The following is a 19,781-nucleotide window of genomic DNA, read 5'->3' as shown; positions in this document are numbered from 1 at the left end:
CAATTCCAATTCTTAGAAAGGGTGCTTCAGCCTGGCGCTTTATGTGTGCCACATCCCTAATAATGTTTAGGCAAAAAATGGGGTTCCCCTTGTGGGACTTTATAGGCACATAAAATATAGTATATATGAAAATATATGAAAAGGGTATTTGAAAAAATATTATTTTATTTTATTATAAACACAGAATTATATTAATAATAAAAACAGTACAGGCAAAGAAGAGAGACAGGTAAATCAACCACAGTAGTCTGAACTGAAACCCAACATGTTTCGAAGCCAAAGGGAAGTTTGCTTCTTCTTCAGGGGAAGGTTCAAACGGTACTCTAATGAATAAGAGAATATAAACAATATAAAAACCAAGAATTTTTGAAGGTTTTTTTTAGGAAGAAAACATTCCAGCATGACTCTTTAGAGTTTTACATAGTAGTTATGATGACAATAGCGAGTACTTACAGGGTTGAAAAATAGCTGTACTCAGGTAGCCTGCACGGTTAAAAACATCTGGTGGGTGCGAGTGTCCTTGCGACCAAATGCAATGAGCAAGATGGTAGATGGGTATACTGGTCAGTAAACCAACAGCTGTTGAGATCAGGTGTGTAGCCCCCAATCAATGGACGTCTGAAGTCCTTAATTTGGAGAAGCCAGGAGCAGCCTTTAAACATAGGTGAATGGTAAAAATGTAGGTAGCGCCGGTCTGAAAAGTAGACAGATCAGGGCTAAGTACATTGATATATATAGTAAGATGAGCAAAGAAAAGGAATTTATATATTAATGGATGTCGGCATGTAAAGTAGCCACATGTCTATAAATAATATAATAAATATGTAGGAAGCATTATAACGAAATATATGCCAAAAGGTAGCCCAACATAAAGAGGGCAATAGGGCCACGATAGGGTGTAACTACAAATGCAAAGCCGATCAAAGAAAAAGGGGTTTTGAAAGGAATAGGCAGGAAATTAAATAAAAAGTCAATACCTGGATGTTAATGATAGTGAAGCAAACGGCGTCCTCTCAGCACCACAGCCAGCAAACAAATGCGCTGGCTGTGTGTTGCGAGAGGTGCACTATAAAAGTGCTGGCCGATTAGCACAAGGCGTGTAACAGCTGGCTTCAAGGGAAGGGCTTCCCGGAACGCCGGTGCCGAGCCCGCCCACAACCAACATGCGTCACACATGACGCAACGTGGGCGGGATCGGCATCTGTGCTCCACCGACACGGGGGTCAGAGCCGGAAGTGCAGATGCACTATGGCTGCCGAATGGTCCGGGCTGAACCACAAAGGGCACAGAGGATGGAAAATAGGACCAAGCTACCACGCGAACGCGGTATATGTCTCCCCGTGTCGGGACGCACACTGAAGGAGGGGCACCACCCGGAGTCAACACGGATTGCTGAAGAGGATTTACAGAAGCCAAATTGATTTAGAAAATGCAAAAAGAATATAGAAGAAGTATATCATAATTGTATCAATCAAAAATAATAAAAATTGTGATTATTGCATATAGATATCAGCAAGGACACGACCCACAGATGTAGACAATTGCAGACACTGGAATACAAAATGACAAGGTCAACATATAGGGAAGAGAAAAATACATGCAATATATGTCAATAACAATACAGCAAACATCAAAGCATGCATATATAGTTATACATGACAATATCAAAAAATATAATTTTTGTATTAAGAAAAATTACATGTTAACACAATATGGTACAATATAAACATACTTGAGGCCAGGACAATAGAACATGTAAATATGTGGATACTGAGAATAGTGTAATGTTATATAGAAGCCCTGAAGTATAATTAAGGGTAAATGGCCATCTGGTTAGGGCGGAGAGAATTAAATCTCCATTCCTCCAGAGTTAAAACCCTCAAGAAAGGGCTTGAATGATAGGGAACCATTAAGTCCTGGGGGCTCAGTGGCCCTGAGCAAATAGATCCATCTTAGTTCAAGTTGGAGGAGGGACTTATTCCAGTCCCCTCCTCTAGGGGCAGGATGAACTCGGTCAAGGATCAAGAACTTAACCTTAGGCATTTTACCAGCATGTACAGTAGCCACGTGTCTACCCAAAGGTAGCTCAGGATCCGCTTTCCTCATGCTTAAAAGATGGCGGTATGCGCGTTGCCAAAACTCCTGCTTGGTCTTGCCAATGTAAAAACACTGGCAAGAACAAAGCAGGAGATAAACCACGCCTATCCCCCATATTGCCGAATGGAGATGTTTATCGACCTAAGCATTTTGCCAATTGCCGCACGATAGGCGTGGTTTATCTCCTGCTTTGTTCTTGCCAGTGTTTTTACATTGGCAAGACCAAGCAGGAGTTTTGGCAACGCGCATACCGCCATCTTTTAAGCATGAGGAAAGCGGATCCTGAGCTACCTTTGGGTAGACACGTGGCTACTGTACATGCTGGTAAAATGCCTAAGGTTAAGTTCTTGATCCTTGACCGAGTTCATCCTGCCCCTAGAGGAGGGGACTGGAATAAGTCCCTCCTCCAACTTGAACTAAGATGGATCTATTTGCTCAGGGCCACTGAGCCCCCAGGACTTAATGGTTCCCTATCATTCAAGCCCTTTCTTGAGGGTTTTAACTCTGGAGGAATGGAGATTTAATTCTCTCCGCCCTAACCAGATGGCCATTTACCCTTAATTATACTTCAGGGCTTCTATATAACATTACACTATTCTCAGTATCCACATATTTACATGTTCTATTGTCCTGGCCTCAAGTATGTTTATATTGTACCATATTGTGTTAACATGTAATTTTTCTTAATACAAAAATTATATTTTTTGATATTGTCATGTATAACTATATATGCATGCTTTGATGTTTGCTGTATTGTTATTGACATATATTGCATGTATTTTTCTCTTCCCTATATGTTGACCTTGTCATTTTGTATTCCAGTGTCTGCAATTGTCTACATCTGTGGGTCGTGTCCTTGCTGATATCTATATGCAATAATCACAATTTTTATTATTTTTGATTGATACAATTATGATATACTTCTTCTATATTCTTTTTGCATTTTCTAAATCAATTTGGCTTCTGTAAATCCTCTTCAGCAATCCGTGTTGACTCCGGGTGGTGCCCCTCCTTCAGTGTGCGTCCCGACACGGGGAGACATATACCGCGTTCGCGTGGTAGCTTGGTCCTATTTTCCATCCTCTGTGCCCTTTGTGGTTCAGCCCGGACCATTCGGCAGCCATAGTGCATCTGCACTTCCGGCTCTGACCCCCGTGTCGGTGGAGCGCAGATGCCGATCCCGCCCACGTTGCGTCATGTGTGACGCATGTTGGTTGTGGGCGGGCTCGGCACCGGCGTTCCGGGAAGCCCTTCCCTTGAAGCCAGCTGTTACACGCCTTGTGCTAATCGGCCAGCACTTTTATAGTGCACCTCTCGCAACACACAGCCAGCGCATTTGTTTGCTGGCTGTGGTGCTGAGAGGACGCCGTTTGCTTCACTATCATTAACATCCAGGTATTGACTTTTTATTTAATTTCCTGCCTATTCCTTTCAAAACCCCTTTTTCTTTGATCGGCTTTGCATTTGTAGTTACACCCTATCGTGGCCCTATTGCCCTCTTTATGTTGGGCTACCTTTTGGCATATATTTCGTTATAATGCTTCCTACATATTTATTATATTATTTATAGACATGTGGCTACTTTACATGCCGACATCCATTAATATATAAATTCCTTTTCTTTGCTCATCTTACTATATATATCAATGTACTTAGCCCTGATCTGTCTACTTTTCAGACCGGCGCTACCTACATTTTTACCATTCACCTATGTTTAAAGGCTGCTCCTGGCTTCTCCAAATTAAGGACTTCAGACGTCCATTGATTGGGGGCTACACACCTGATCTCAACAGCTGTTGGTTTACTGACCAGTATACCCATCTACCATCTTGCTCATTGCATTTGGTCGCAAGGACACTCGCACCCACCAGATGTTTTTAACCGTGCAGGCTACCTGAGTACAGCTATTTTTCAACCCTGTAAGTACTCGCTATTGTCATCATAACTACTATGTAAAACTCTAAAGAGTCATGCTGGAATGTTTTCTTCCTAAAAAAAACCTTCAAAAATTCTTGGTTTTTATATTGTTTATATTCTCTTATTCATTAGAGTACCGTTTGAACCTTCCCCTGAAGAAGAAGCAAACTTCCCTTTGGCTTCGAAACATGTTGGGTTTCAGTTCAGACTACTGTGGTTGATTTACCTGTCTCTCTTCTTTGCCTGTACTGTTTTTATTATTAATATAATTCTGTGTTTATAATAAAATAAAATAATATTTTTTCAAATACCCTTTTCATATATTTTCATATATACTATATTTTATGTGCCTATAAAGTCCCACAAGGGGAACCCCATTTTTTGCCTAAACAATTCCAATTCTTAGACGTGATGGCTGTATTTGTTTCCTTTTTTAGGTTTTCTTTCTTTTATTTTCATCTGGTAATCCAGCCAGTAAGTCTGCTTTTCACAGCACAAATTCTTCAGCAGAATGTTTCAGTTAACTACTTAACACTGGCAGGGGTGATTAGAATGATCAGCTTTTATTTATTCATGTATAGTACCCTTTCAGGTAGGTGCTAGGTAAATGCATATGTGGCCCTGTCTGCTTATCAGGGGGGCCTGAATTGTTAGCTAGCTGCCACATGTTTCAAGGTGTGTCTGTTGAGTCTGGGGAGTCTCCCCACTGTATCCAATGAGGGATCTTGTTGGATAGTGGTGGAAACCTAGCCAATAGCACACCAGGGTTATGACTGTCCCAGTGGACCGGGTTTGCTGCAATGCATCCTGGGATTGGGATCAGGGGCGTACCGTGGGGTTGGCCAGAACGGCGCCCGCCAGGGGCTCAGACCGAGGGGAGATGGAAAAACACTGGCAGTGTAGTGCAGACACAGTGACTTACCGCTCCTTCCGGTCCTCCGTTCAGCCTGCGCCCCCCAGGCCCCATGGCTGCCCCCCCCCCCCGCTCTGCTCCTATCCTGAAAGCTGCCCGCCCGGAGCTGACAGTCTGTGTGTGTCAGAGCTTGGTGCGATGGGCCGCTCCCCTCGTCACAGGGCTCCGCCCACATGACCTATTGATTATCCTGCACTGCTGTCTGCCTGCTGCTGCCTCTACAGGCCCCCCCCCCCCCGCCCACAGCACACACTGTGGTTGCTAGGATCATGGAGGGGGAAGAAGGTAAATCCTCCTCCGCTCTGAATGCTGGAGCCTCAGCCTCGCTTTCCGGCCGAGGGTCCAGCAAGCGGAGGAGGATTTACCTTCTTCCACCTCCGTGCCTAGTGGATTGGCTCCACCCACCTTGCACCTCCTCCCTCCATGATCATCTTCTCCATTCAGGCAGCATGTGCGCTGGTCACTCACCATTTGTGCAGAGCTGCTCCACCTCCCAGCTTCACCCTCTGGCTCTTGCATCATGGCTTCCAGGGTTCCCTCCTCGTAAGGTAAGGGGAGTCTGATCTAAGGGGGGGGCTCTAATCCAAAGGGGATTTCGAATCTAATGGGTGTGCACTGATCTAAAGGGGGATTCTTATGTAAAGAAAGATTCTGATCTACAGGTGGACTGCTGATCTAAGGGGGATCCTGAACTGATGGAAGATTCTGATCTTAAAGAAAACTCCAGATTAAAGGGGACTTTCATCTAAGTAAAAGGTGATCAAAAGGGGCATTCTTGATCTAGGAGGGGACTCTGGTCTAAAGAAAGATTCTGATCTAAAGAAGGAATCTGATCTAGGGGAGATTTCTGCTTTAAAAGGGGGACTCTCAACTAAAGGAAGACTATGATCTACAAGGGGATTCTGAAAACAGGGGGAACTCCTGATATAAAGGGGGATTCTAATTAAAGAGGAGGACCTCTAAACTAAGAGGGGGGGGCTCTGATGTGAGAGGGGACTAATGTAAGGGGGAACTCCGATATAAAAGTAGTCTGAGGACTGGAAGGTTTTACCCCCTTAATGTCCAGGCCATTTTTTGTGATACAGCACTGCGTTACTTTAACTGACAATTGCGTGGTCACGCGATGTTGTACCCAAATAAATTAATGTCCTTTTTCCCACAAATAGAGCTTTTTGGTGGTATTTGATCACTTCTTTTATTTTTTGCGCTAAAAACAAAAAAAGAGCGACAATTCTGGAAAAAATAGGGGGGGCGCCGATACAGCTTCTCGCCAAGGGCGCTGTAGACCCTAGGTACGCCCCTGATTGGGATTAAATCTTGAGGGAGCATCAGTCCCAGGAAGAAGTGATGGCTGTCTCTCCTCCTGTGGGAGAGTAAAGGTTGTCCAGGCAGTCGGCCTAAGGGGACCAGAGGTTGAGCTGTGCTGCAGAGAGGGAACAGAGTGTTGCTGACTGAGTGAAGCTGCTGGGCAGAAGTCTTCAGGAAAAACAGTATCGTGAGTACTTAAGATCTGCCCAGGGGTCTGCCTACAAAAGGGGACCACTCCAGAAGGTCAAGGGGATCCAGAAGCCAGCTAACCAGTAGTTGTGGCAGTGAAAGCGGGTGCCAAGTCTTAAAGCCCTGAAGATAGGGAAGTGAAAGGGGGCACCAGTGTTGGCCTGAAGCGTTCAGCAATACAGTCAAAGTGTACAGTCATCTACCTCAGGAAGGAGTACCTCAGAGAGCTAAAAAGGACTTTGTTAGTCAAAAGCAAAGTCATAGTGTCAAGTCAATGTTAACAGGCCTCCGGCCAGCGTTAACCAGCGTTAGGCAGCATTTTTTAGAGTCCCTGCCTAATTGTGTATAGTTTAATTGTTGGAGTATCCCACTCATCCCTTCTCTCATCCAAGTTCCTAAATAAACCTAAAAACCCAAAGATACTGGACTGGTTCTTGTCTCAGTGCTCACACTTGGAGAAACATGTTCAAAGGTACTTTTGTTGCAGCCGGTGACCCAGAGCAACCCACAGCCTGCACCTATGCTGGGAATTGTGCTACACATGCAAAACCTTTTATCCCCAAAGTAAAAAGGTTTGTTGTAACTGATTGTAAAGCGTGTGAGTTGAGGTTTGTCTGCACTGTGTTAGTGGTTCTAAATCTGCTTATACATTTAAGAATCCCCCCCCCCCCCACCCCAAAAAAAAAGACTGACAATGCTGCTGTCTGTGCTGTCTACTGTGCCTCCTGTTCTCATTCCTTCAGAGTTGTGTCTCACTAATAAAGGAGAGGTGTTACAGGACAGATCAGCAGGTGAAAACAGAGGGAAAAAAGCCAAAGAAAAGAAAACTTATGCTGCCACCACATCTAATTGGTAAGCTACAATAGATTACATTTTTGGTTTTGGGTTTAATACCACTTTGATTAATGTACTCAGAAAATACCAGAATTAGAAAGCCTTTAGAGCCACAAACGAAAAACCAGTCAGGTCACATACGTGCTTGTATGGATTTTGTTGGTCTTATGTCACTTGAGGCGCCTTGGGCTTTTGGGGACAGATTATCACTAATGGCCCTGTAAATAAAATGTCAATTATTGTAAGAATGTTTACAATGCAACTCCATGTGAAGTCCAGAGAGTAAGAGTATGGCGTTAAAACTTCACCTCTTAAACTTTGATTCAAAGGAATTTCTTTAAGAACACTTATCACAAGGGTAACACTTGTGTCTCTTATTCCCAAAAAGTCATCCCACACAATTGCTGGAATTTAATAACATGCGAATGGCATAGAGACAGGGTTGTAGGTAAATTTGGTAATGCATCTTGTATTCTCTTAAGCTGCTTATCACGACTCCTCTTAAGTAATGTTTGTATTTCTACAGGCACAGACATTTTTTTCTTGAGGGAATAGAATAATTACCCTGTGACCTTTTAAACTCCCATTGTTACTTTTTTGAAAGTTATTACTGTTTACTTCTTGCTAAGCAGAACATATTAATTGAGGGCATGGCTCATTTTTAAAAAGCAAGCCTTTTTTTCGAGCTAGATGGCTAACGGCATACAGTACATACCTGGGCCAGCGCATATGGCATGTCTTACTAGCAAATTCTGCAGTAGCTGAGTCATTTAATTGTAGGTAGTAGTACAGGCAAAGTTTTGAAGACAGGCCGGATAGAGCAATGCCAGATATTCTTGGCACGATCTACCTTAAAAGAAACCTGAGAAAATACATACAGTGCTCAGCATAAATGAGTGCACCCCTTTTGAAAAGTAATATTTGAATCAATATCTCAATGAACACAAGAACAATTTTCAAAATTTTAACAAAACGGAGCTAAACAAATGTTCTATAAAACTCAATTACATAAAATTTAGGTTAATAATTTAACTTAGATTACAAAGTCTTCAGTTTTACTCAAATTTAGTTAATGCAAAAATGAAAACACCCCACAACAAAAACTACTGCATCTAGTATTTTGTATGACCTCCATGATTTGTAAGGACAGCACCATGCATTCTAGGCATGGAATGAACAAGTTAGTGACATATTGCAACATCTATCTTTTTCCATTCTTCAAGAATGACCCCTTTTAGAGTCTGGATGCTGGATGGAGAGTGATGCTCGTCTCTTCAGAATTCCCCATAGGTGTTCGATTGGGTTCAGATCAGGAGACATACTTTGCCACTGAATCACTTTTACCCTGTTATTCTTCAGAAATGAAACAGTGGCCTTAGATGTGTGTTTTGGATCATTGTCATGTTGGAAAAGTACACAATGACCAAGGGCATGGAGTGATGGTAGCATCATCTTTCAATATAGAGCAGCACATCTGTGAATTCATGATCCCATCAATGAAATGCAGCTCCCCGACACCAGCAGGACTCATGCAGCCCCACAGGACGACATTGCCACCACCATGTTTTACTGAACGTACCATGCATTTTTCTTTGTACTCCACACATTTGCAACGCCATACAGTTTTGAAGCTATCAGTTCCAAAAACTTTTATCTTGGTCTCATTACTCCAGAGTCTCAGTAGTCTTCTTCTTTTTTAGCATGGGCCCTGGCGAATTCTAGGTAGGCTTTTTTGTGCATGGTCTTTAGGAGAGGCTTCCTTCATGGATGACACCCATGCATGCCATTCCACTGCAGTCTACATGGTATTGTGTCATGGGAAAAAATCACCCCAGTTTGGCTTTATACTTCTTTAGCTACAGTAACTGCAGTAAACTTGCATTATGATTTTTCTTCAACCCTTGTCATTAGAAGACGCTCCTGTCAAACTGTTAACTTCAATGGACGGCCTGTACATCTCAGTAAGATGGTTGCGGTAACATCTTTGTTAACAACTTGCCGACCAGGCCATAGCTGAATGATAGCTACAACGTGGTCAACTAGTTCTGGGGGGGTACTATGACATCCTCCAGAACTCGTGCTTCCCACACGCCCCCTCGGGCACACACCTGGAAGTGTCTGTGATCACAGATCGGGGTAAAGAGCCAATGACAGCGGTCCTTTACCATGTGATCAAATGCAGAGTTTTGCTCATTGGGACTTTAGATGAAGCGCCAGTAATAAAAACATAGTACAGGTTTATTGAGAATATGTCAGCAATAGAAATGAAAAATAGTTTCATAATGCCAAACAGTTGGCCCAAATATACAAATCCCATTACATGGTTACATACAGTAATCAAAAAGTCCATGGTAAATGTGTCATAGCATCTATGGTGGTCCAACGCGTTTCGTGAGTTCAGTCTCACTTTTAAGGGGTTGATGCATAGACATAATCTATAATGTAAAATGGTTAAAAAATATAACATAGTAATAAACATTGAAATGTATCAGGTGGATTGAAATGTGGGAATCAGACTGATGGATCCATACTCACAAAGATGCAGGATGCTGCATGCCAAAGTCCCACCGACAGCCACCAGAGATATCTGACCCCGGAGCTGTGGGTAAAGGATTCAAAATGGCCAGCAGTGCAAAACAGGACAGATGAAAAAACAGGCAAACAGAATGGTCCAGCATGGCCTGCCAGGATGGTGGCTGGAAAAAATGGTGTATATGGGTGATGATGTGCACTAATAAATAAAAAATTATGAAAAGTTAAAAAAGTTGGTGAGAAAGTATTAAAATATTAATTGATTTGCTAAGAGCAACCACATGGTACAATTGGGAATGATGAAAGTGACATGCACAGCTGAATTGAATGAGAAACCACATGTGAAACTAAGTATTTGTGTTATAAATATAAAATGCAACTTAGTGCGGCAGTGACACCAGTGCATGGGAATACCCCAGTAGTGCAAGGTCAAATCGAGTCAAAAAAGTAAACGTGTGACAAATAAGGGAGGGAGATAGTTTGTACCTACCAGGATCAAGATGATGCTGACCAAAAATAGTGTGCGTCTATCCACCTGGGAGGAATTGCATAGACTGGTGTCTGCACCCTCCTGTTTATCCCCACCTATCCCCTCCTAATTAGCCCCACAGGCCCATCGCAGGATCCCTCGCAACGCTGAGTAGACACCAGGGGGAGGGCAGGACAAACAACCCCACCAGCCCTGGTCACCTTAGGGGAGGGGAAAACGCAGAACCTACGAGTCCCTCCACAGCATCACCCAGTTATCTTGGATCAATTCCCCCCAAACCTTTTAGAACTGCCGCAGCCTCCCCCCCCCCACCCACATGAGTGGGGGTGTCCCTTCACAGAGAGGGCTTAGCAGAAGACTTGGCTGATTTCTTGGCCCACGGCTTTTTCTGATCCTGCCCTGAAGGCTTGGTTCCGGATCCAGATGGTTAAAATCCAAGTTAAAAAGATGCAACAAGCTGAAGAACGTCACGGCCGTCTGCAGAACGGTATCGCGACAAAATGACAGCGCGACCAGCTCCTTCCGACGCATTTCCACACAAGGGGTCGTCTACTGGGACTTGGATTGCTGTAAGTGTATTTGCCTTTATTAAATTTGGTTTTAAAGGATAATGCACTATTAGTCCTTTTCTTTCTTTTGGGAATGCATCTTTGGGCCATTTCATCTTGAGCCGCACCAAGTTTTTTTCTGGATGCTGTGGGTGGATGTGATCTGGAGGATCCTCAAGGAGAGTGCTCCACCTCTTCAGTCCTGCTAACACGGGATTATCTACCTACTTTGCTTGAAGTTTTTACCTCCATCATCTCTGGTAAGAGTCCATCTTTATCACTGGGCGTTATTTTATTATCACATTGTCAAGTTTATTTGGAGGCTCTGTTTTGTCTAACACATGGTAAGAGGCCATTCACTACGTTGGAATTTGAACACAGTCACCAACTAAATGTGGACTCACCACTGAACATATTATTTGCACATGTTTGATTATGGACTTTAATTGATAAACTGTATTTTATTTACACATGATTCTGAAGTCCTCCAATTTTGTGCACTATTTTTGCACCTACAAGATTTGATTGTTTTAAAAAATGAATATTGTTGGTTTACTATTGAAGCGCATTACTATCCACTTTCACTTCATTTACATATTTTTCTAGTGCTGCTTCTACTTATTGATTTGCGCACCTTTTTTTGACTTTTCATCTGATAGAGGCTAGTGTGTTGGAAACAGTTCCTTGCAGAGCGCACCCATTTATACTGTATCGCCGATGCGCGGCGTGCTACGTGGCATCAACGTGCACACCATTGCGTAAGAACATGCCCTTCACGGAGCATACGCCTGTACTTAAAGGTGAAAATGACCACGTGTGCGTGAATACGCCTATGCCATAGACATGCGATCGAGGCAGAGACAAACATGCGGACGCTTATGCGCCAGGGCGAAAACAACAACAACCACCATATGGGGTGAGAGCAGCTTAGGCTGAATTTTGTTTGTCACAGCTGATACCCCTTCAGGTAATCAGCTCAGGGAAAACACCCAATGTGATAACAATAGGCAATGAAATAGTGATTTAAATCAAGCTTTGCAACAATCCCACAACTGCCTCAAGATGTAACTTGCAAGCATAACATCCATAGTCTCATAGAGGGATACATATGGCACATGGTCTCTGGTATCTTATTAAAAGGAACAGTGCATAAAATATTTACAATTTGCAATTATGCCAGCAATTTTTACCTTCAAGGTTTGCTGAATAAGTAAATATTTTAAATTGGACTCACCAGTCCAGCCGCAGGACTCTGCTTGAAACAGAAATCCAATCTTCATCCATGACGGCGAGCTTTGTCTTGGCGACCTTCAAGGACTGAGTCCCCCATTTTTTAGAGGGGCCACGGCCTTGGACCTGAGAGCACCCTGCACGGAGCACCTTTGGGGTTTGGTATTCCAAGGGTCCGGATCCCAGGGTCCAACTCCTAAAAAGGACAGCAGTACAGGCAAAACCTTGTATCTGCTTCCCAAGACTCAGGTACCATCTTTTTAGTTCATTGACTGTTTAGGATGGATCTGATAGCTAACACCTTAGATTTCATGATCTTTGATCGGGGTAAACAGCATATCTTCTGTCTTCATTTGAAGAAAAAATAAGAAAAATGTGTAGAGACTCTCCACACTGACCATCACCTTTAGACACGGGCGAAAAAAAACTGAGGTACTTCCTGTGTGGGAGGGGTTATATGGGGGGCATCAATTCTGATTGGTTGCCAGTGTCCTTCACCTAAAGGTGGCTATCTAACCCATATGTTATAAATGTATGGCTCTGTGTCCTGTGATGTACGAAAAGAAAACCTGTTAATATGACCATTTTGTGAAAAAAAAAAAAGAAAAAGAAATCTTCATTTCATTTTGCAAAGAATTGTGGGAAAAAATTTACAACTTCACAAACTCTCCAAAAAGGGGTCATTTGGGGGGCATTTTTACTGTCCTGGCTTGTGTATCAAGAAATGAGATAGGCCGTCAGTATATCAGGCGTGATCAATTTTCAGTGATTGGCACCATAGCTTGTAGACTCTATAACCTTCACAAAGACAAATAATATACACTGATTTTGGTTACTTTTACCAAATATATGTAGCAGTATACATTTTTGGCCAACATTTATGAAGAAAAAGTACTAATTTGCAAAATTTTATAACAGAAACAAAGAAAAATGCATTTTTTTTACATTTTTGGTCTTTTTTAATATTTAGTGCAATTAAATATCTCCACAAGAAAGCTCTATTTGTGTGAAAAAGGGACAAAAATTTCAAATGAGTACAGTGTTGAATGACTGAGTAATTGTCATTCAAAATGTGAGAGCACTGCAAGCTGAAAATTGGCCTGGATAGGAAGGGGGTATAGGTGTCCAGTGGGCAAGTGGTTCAATTTCTGTATCACTTTTGCTACCATATTCCGACTAGGGTTGCCACCTCATCCCTTTTAAACCAGGACACACATTAATTACACAGGTTCTGTGGCTGATTAAGGTGATAATTAAACTCACTTTGTGCCTTATGTGCATTATATTAGCGTCAGAACCTGTGTAATTCATATGTGTCCTGGTTTGAAGGGATGAAGTGGCAACCCTAAAGTTTCTTACTGATAAGTAAAGCATTGCTGATCTTCTTGTATCCTTCACCTTTCTTACCTGTGTAATTCATATGTGTCCTGGTTTAAAGGGATGAAGTGGCAACCCTAAAGTTTCTGACTGATAAGTAAAGCATTGCTGATCTTCTTGTATCCTTCACCTTTTTTGTGTAAAGAAAGTATGTTCTTTCTCAGGCCTTGTGATATTTCTCTTCCATGTGGTGCCATTGCTGACCGCATGAAATGGGAAAGGGTTTTCTTTGTTAGGTGTGATGGTGTATACATCCCTTAGCAGACAACAGGTGAGGTCATTAGCACACCTGACAATAGGTGAAGGGAAAGCCACCTCAGACAAAAAGCAACATTGTTAGCCAGCCCGTCTCCCCATTGAACTTCCTGGAATGACCATATTAGGAGTGGACTTCCTGCTCAGAGACCTCATGGCAAAGTGAACAAATGACCTTGCTGACAAATATGAAGCAATTCAACCCATCACCCATCTGTCCTTAAATTCCAGTGATGGTGAACACCATCACATTAGGTAATGCCCTTTTATAATCAACTGCCTGCTGGACACCTGTTTAAGGAATAGTTAGACTCACCTGTAGTTGAATTCTTGTTAATTAGGATTTTGTTGTTTAAAATGTAGCTTTGCTCTTACTTTCATTGGGTATATTCATTTTTGCTACATGGTCTTGAATTAATTTGTTAGGAAAAATCCTTTTTTGTGTGTGTGCAAATTAACAAATTTTGGTTGCAATTAATGGCCAGTATTTGTGGGAATATTTTGTAGTATAGTGTCCCATAGAAAATATTGAATCTGAAAGGAAAGTAAAGGTTTTCTGACAAATCTGTTGGGTGTACTAATTTATGCTGAGCACTGTAGTATGTTCTTGCTGAACTCTCCTTTTTAAACATGTGAGTTGTCTGCCTGTCATGCTGATCCAATGGCTTTAGCACATTTGCGTCACTGACTCAGAAAACTGAGAGCAGAGACATCCAGCAGCTAATGTTTTAAGAAGGTGATCTGCAATGGCTGCCTGATGGTAATTGGTCTTGTTTGGTTTTGGTTCTGACAGCGACTTGGGCACTAAATTCAGGTAGTGCTAATTTGCTCCACTTCTACATTGTGGGGCAACAGCTGTGCCAAATTTAAAATAAAATGCCAACCTTTCAAATCTTCAAATCTATGAAAGTGTAGCTAAATAAAACCAACTTTATTTTGGTGTACAGAGAAAGATTTCGCAAAATTGCTTTGTAAAAGTAAAGCAGCATGCGCCAAATTCAAGTACAAGTTCTAGACAGTAACAGGAATGTGGTGCACACTTCGCCATGTGAGACGCTTTTGCAAAATCTGTCTGCGCCAGTCTTTTATGAATTCCAGGGAATATTCCCTTAAAGCGGAACAAAACCCTGCTATCCTTTAAAGTGAAGGAAGCTTCCATCTTTGCTTAGATCTGAATTTGCCAGGGTGCTTCACATTTGATCATTTATGACACCAGCCATTGGATGATTAGTTCAGTTGTGAGCACAAGCAAATATGATAGTTAACAATCATGGCATGCCTTGAAAGTAACTGTTTTGAGAAACAGTAGACTTGATGGATTTAGTTTCACTTTGTGAATGCATGGCCATCCGACTTCTAACCTGTTCACCCTGCATTGCCTCTATAGAAAAACAATCACTCAATTATATCTCAAATGCTTACATATCACATAAAACTTCCAACAAAAAATGTTCTTATTTTTTTTTTTTTTTGGTAACTGAAAGGAATATGTTAATGCAAAGGAAAAATGAATAAGTAAGAGGAAATTATAGATCAAGCTGAACACTTTCCTAATATCATGTTGAACATGCCGTTCTGTGCCATGAAAGGTGAAAGCCATTTATATTGAGAAATAATATAATATTTTTGCCTAAAGCAGCCTTTGTCCTGAATATGAATTGAGGCAAAGATTCATTAACATGTTCCCACGGGATAGATTAAATTAACAGTTATGCGCTAATCACCAAGTCTCATAACAGAGTTTTCTTTGACCTCAGACCCTTTGTGATGTTTACCTTGGGAAAAAAAGCAAGACGTACTAAATAATAGGTTTTCTTTTTTTTTTTTTTATGCACTGGTGAAGCATAACAATAACCAAAAAGCTCTACACACATAAGAACTATTTTACCTATTTATATAAGCTCCTATTTTACTGAGCAAAACTCATTTGGGGGGTGGCCTGACGGGAGCCCAGGCTAAGGTTATTAGTCCCACCATTGTACATTTGTGCGGATATGCAGCACCGGGGATCCCTTCCCTTCTCTCTCCAAAAACCGTGATTATTGCTATCGGCTATAACAGCACTAGCAATAATCGCATGTAAAATCTGCCAGGCTGGTTGTACCCAAGTTAAAAGATTAACATTGGTGCATTCAGCCTGTCCATACATAGCTTGAATCTCAGCTGGCTCCTGCTGAACGGGTTTAGAGATTTGAACAGCCTATGGTCGGCTTTATTTCAGTCTGCAGATCTTTAGACTCAATGTTACTGCTTTACCTTCTGTCTGCTATTTGGACTAATAGAGACCTGCTGTCCCCTCAACCCCTCCTGCTGTAGCCTTTATACCAGAAGAGGAGAGCAGCCAGAGGTCACATGACTGGCTGCTGTGAAATGTATGTTTTTGGATTGTAATGTATATTGTAATGTATTTTGTATATGTTTATAGTAATATTTATTTAACCTTAATAGGAGGAGAGAGGAGTGGCGGAACACACACACAGAAGCTGACAGGCAGGGAGGGAGGGGGAGAGAGGAGAGCAGTGGGATGACAGAGTGTAACGCTCCTGCGTTTCATGTATGGTGTGGATTTTCAGCTGCAGAAATATTCCACTTCAGTAGTCGTGTAAGAGAGATGCTGAGATACCATTCCCAACCTCAATGACTCATCATGTGTGGAAGGTCTTAATTCAGCTAGTAAATACACACACTCAACAAGCTGGTTCCTAGAGTGACTTTATGTATGTAGTAACACAGTGATGAAGATTTAAGAGACAGGTTGAGTGGAGGTGGTAGGTGACAGACACTTGAAGGTAAGACAGTAGCAGATGGATGCAGGTAGGTTTAGCAATCATGTATGGTAGCAGATGACAGAGTAGCAGGTGGACATACAAGAGTGATCAACCCAGTGCAGGAATAAGTAGCAGTAGTCTTAAGAGCTAGCAATCTAGATATGCAGATGTGATAAATAGTCTTTACTATGCAGAGCTAGATAGTGTAAGCTTAGTATAAGTTTATAGAGGGTTCCCCTGTGGGGTACTTAGCACTAATAGCAATACAGCCGAAGGTTGGTTCAGGAGGAGCGGATGATCCGGAAGCGGGATGCAGGGATCAGCGCAGCGAGGTTCCGTCAGCGAGGTATGCTTGCAAGCATGAAAGCTTCAAGCCAAGTTAGCATCCAGGTAAGGGTGTTTGAACGAACACATGTGAGTGAGAACCGGCGCTTTAAATAGCCATCTAGTCCGGCGCTGAGTGATGACAGCTTCAGTCTTAAAGGTGTATGCGCACCTTTCCAAAAGAGAATGGTGGGGCGCATACACTTGTGAAAAGAGTAATTTAGGGTACCAAAGGTACCGGAACATTACACAGAGGCAGGTAAACTGACCCAGTAATCAGGGATCAGCAGGCATGATGCCGTGGTCAACACAAACAGAGGGCCACAGGAACCGGCAGGTTCAACCAGGATTTTTTTACAGAGAGGGACAGGTTAGACCACACAAGCACTGTACTGTCTAATCTACTATAAGGGAACAGGATCGCTTTAGGGTTACAACCACTTTGAGGTCCCAATAGAAGACACACAGCCACAGTTTGAAAATGTTTCAGTGCTGTTAGAGCAGTGAAAACTTTCAACTGCTTTTCCCAGTTAGTAAATCAGCCGAAAGTGTTGATAGATTCGGTAAATTTTTGTTGTCTTTCTCAGTGGGCATAAAATGAAGGGTTATGAAATTTCATAGACTTAAACTCATATACACTCAAGTAAATATTGGTTGCACTGGATCAACCTGTGTGTATTTTTCCATCTTTATATACTATTTAATGTCCCATCTTTCCCTTCTATCACTTGATTTCAACTTGGCCAAGAATCCTCTTTATATTTGATGTTTTTTTTTTATGTTTAGTTCTATTACTTCCACAGTCCTGTTCGCTTTGGGCTTTTAATACAGTATGCATTATATGGGGTGCTAGACTGTGTGTGCATTTTTAGAAATATCCTGTGCAACCAGAGTCCACTCAATTTCCTGACTTCCAGAATATGGGTCGAGTAGCAATAGACTGATTTCCAGTATATGGGTAAAGTAAACACATGACCCATGTGACAATGTTTGGTGCCTGAGCAACCTTTTGCCAAGGCCATTTAAAGACCAGTAGAATATGGGCTCATCCTCTTTTTGTTTATATTGATTTTTTTCTTTTTGCTTTACAGCATAGGTACACTTAAATTTTTATCTATAGATTTACCCTATCCTTTGTGGATGTTTGAGTAAATATCCTGGTTGGCATGGTTACTTTAATACTTCGTACAATGTCTTAGACGTTCAGGGAACTGTATGATCAATCATATAAATTACAAACAACTTCCTGTTGAGGTATTTACAGGTAACCCAGCTATTTTCTATGTCCAGGGACAGCAGATGGGCAGTAAATCTGGAGGAACCGAAGAGAAGAAACATATAGTTTTGTGGTTTAAATCTTATTCATGTAGTTTAGATTAACCGCTTGCCGACCGCTGCACGACTATTTACTGCGGCAGTCAGCTCCTCACAGGCAAAGCGACGAAGGGCTACGTCGCTAGCCTGTGAGGCTCTAAGGAGCGAGCGCACGCCACCGGAGGCGCGCTGCCACTCCCGCGCGGTCACGGACCCCCCTGCGCGTGTGCCCGGCGGACCCTATGTCCGCCGGTCACTCGCGATCGTCCGTTAGAGCGGGAGAAAGGCAGGCGGCTAATGTAAACAAGCCGCCTGTCATTCTCCCCGGTGTATGAATGATGATCATACGGTTCTACTATGTAGGACCGTTGATCACTGTTCCTACACCTCAAGCCACAGCCAATCACAGTTAGAATCACGCCCCTAGGTACACACATAACCCCTCCCTCTCAAAAAAGTTAACCCCTTCACTGCCAGTGTCATTTTACAGTAACAGTGCATATGTATAGCATTGATTACTGTAATGTCACTGATAACCCCAAAAGTGTCAAAAATGTCAGTCAAGGGTCCGATCTGTCCGCCGCAATGTCGCAGTACCGCGAAAAAAATCGCAGATCGCCGTCATTACGCGTTAAAAAAAAACAACAAAAATTACAAAAATCTTTCCCTTAGTTAGTAAACGCAATAACTTTTGCGCAAACCAATCAAAATACGCTTTTTGCGATTTTTTTTTTACCAAACATATGTAGCATAAAACACATTGGCCTAAAATGTTAAAAAAAATTGATTTTTACATTTTTTTGGGGGGAATTTCATATAAAAAAATGTGAAAAATATTGTTATTTTTGCAAAATTGACGCTCTTTATTTTTTTGTTTATAGTGCAAAAAGTAAAAATCGCACAGGTGATCAAATACCACCAAAAGAAAGCTCTGTTTGTGGGAAAAAAAGGACGTCAAATTGGTTTAGGTACAGCGTCGCACGACCGCGCAATTGTCCGTTAAAATCACGCAGTGCCGAATCGCAAAATAGGCCCTGGTCAGGAAGGGGGTAAAATCTTCCGGGGCTTAAGTTGTTAAATTGATGTTAGTCTATGAAATCCCAGTATCCACTGATAAAGTAGATGGGTCATATTGATCTTTTAAAAGGGCAGAAAGGGGGAGAATAATCTTCGACATCTTGCACAAGAATGTACAGTGCATTGAAAAATTATTCATACCTCTTGAAATTTTCCACATTTTGTCATGTTACAACTAAAAACGTAAATGTTTTTATTGGGATTTTATGTGATAGACCAACACAAGGTGGCACATAATTGTGAAGTGGAAGGAAAATGATAAATGGTTTCCAAAAAGTTTACAAATAAATATCTGAAAAGTGAGGCGTGCATTTGTATTCGGTGCCCTTTACTCTGATACCCCTAACTAAAATCTAGTGGAACCAATTGCCTTCAGAAGTCACCTAAATAATAAATAGAGTCCACCTGTGTGTAGTTTAATCCCAGTATACATACAGCTGTTCTATGAAGCCCTCAGAGGTTTGTTAGATAACCTTATTGAACAAACAGCATCATGAAGGCCAAGGAACACATGAGACAGGTCAGGGATAAAGTTGTGTAGATGTTTAAAGCAGGGTTAGCTTATAAAAAAAAAAAAAAAAACCCACGTTCTGAACATTTCATGGAGC

Source organism: Pelophylax lessonae (genome assembly GCF_965119305.1).
Source record: "Pelophylax lessonae genome assembly, chromosome: 11".
NCBI lineage: Eukaryota > Metazoa > Chordata > Amphibia > Anura > Ranidae > Pelophylax > Pelophylax lessonae.
The sequence above is the reverse complement of the archived record's forward strand: the minus strand, read 5'-3'. Positions refer to the sequence as shown.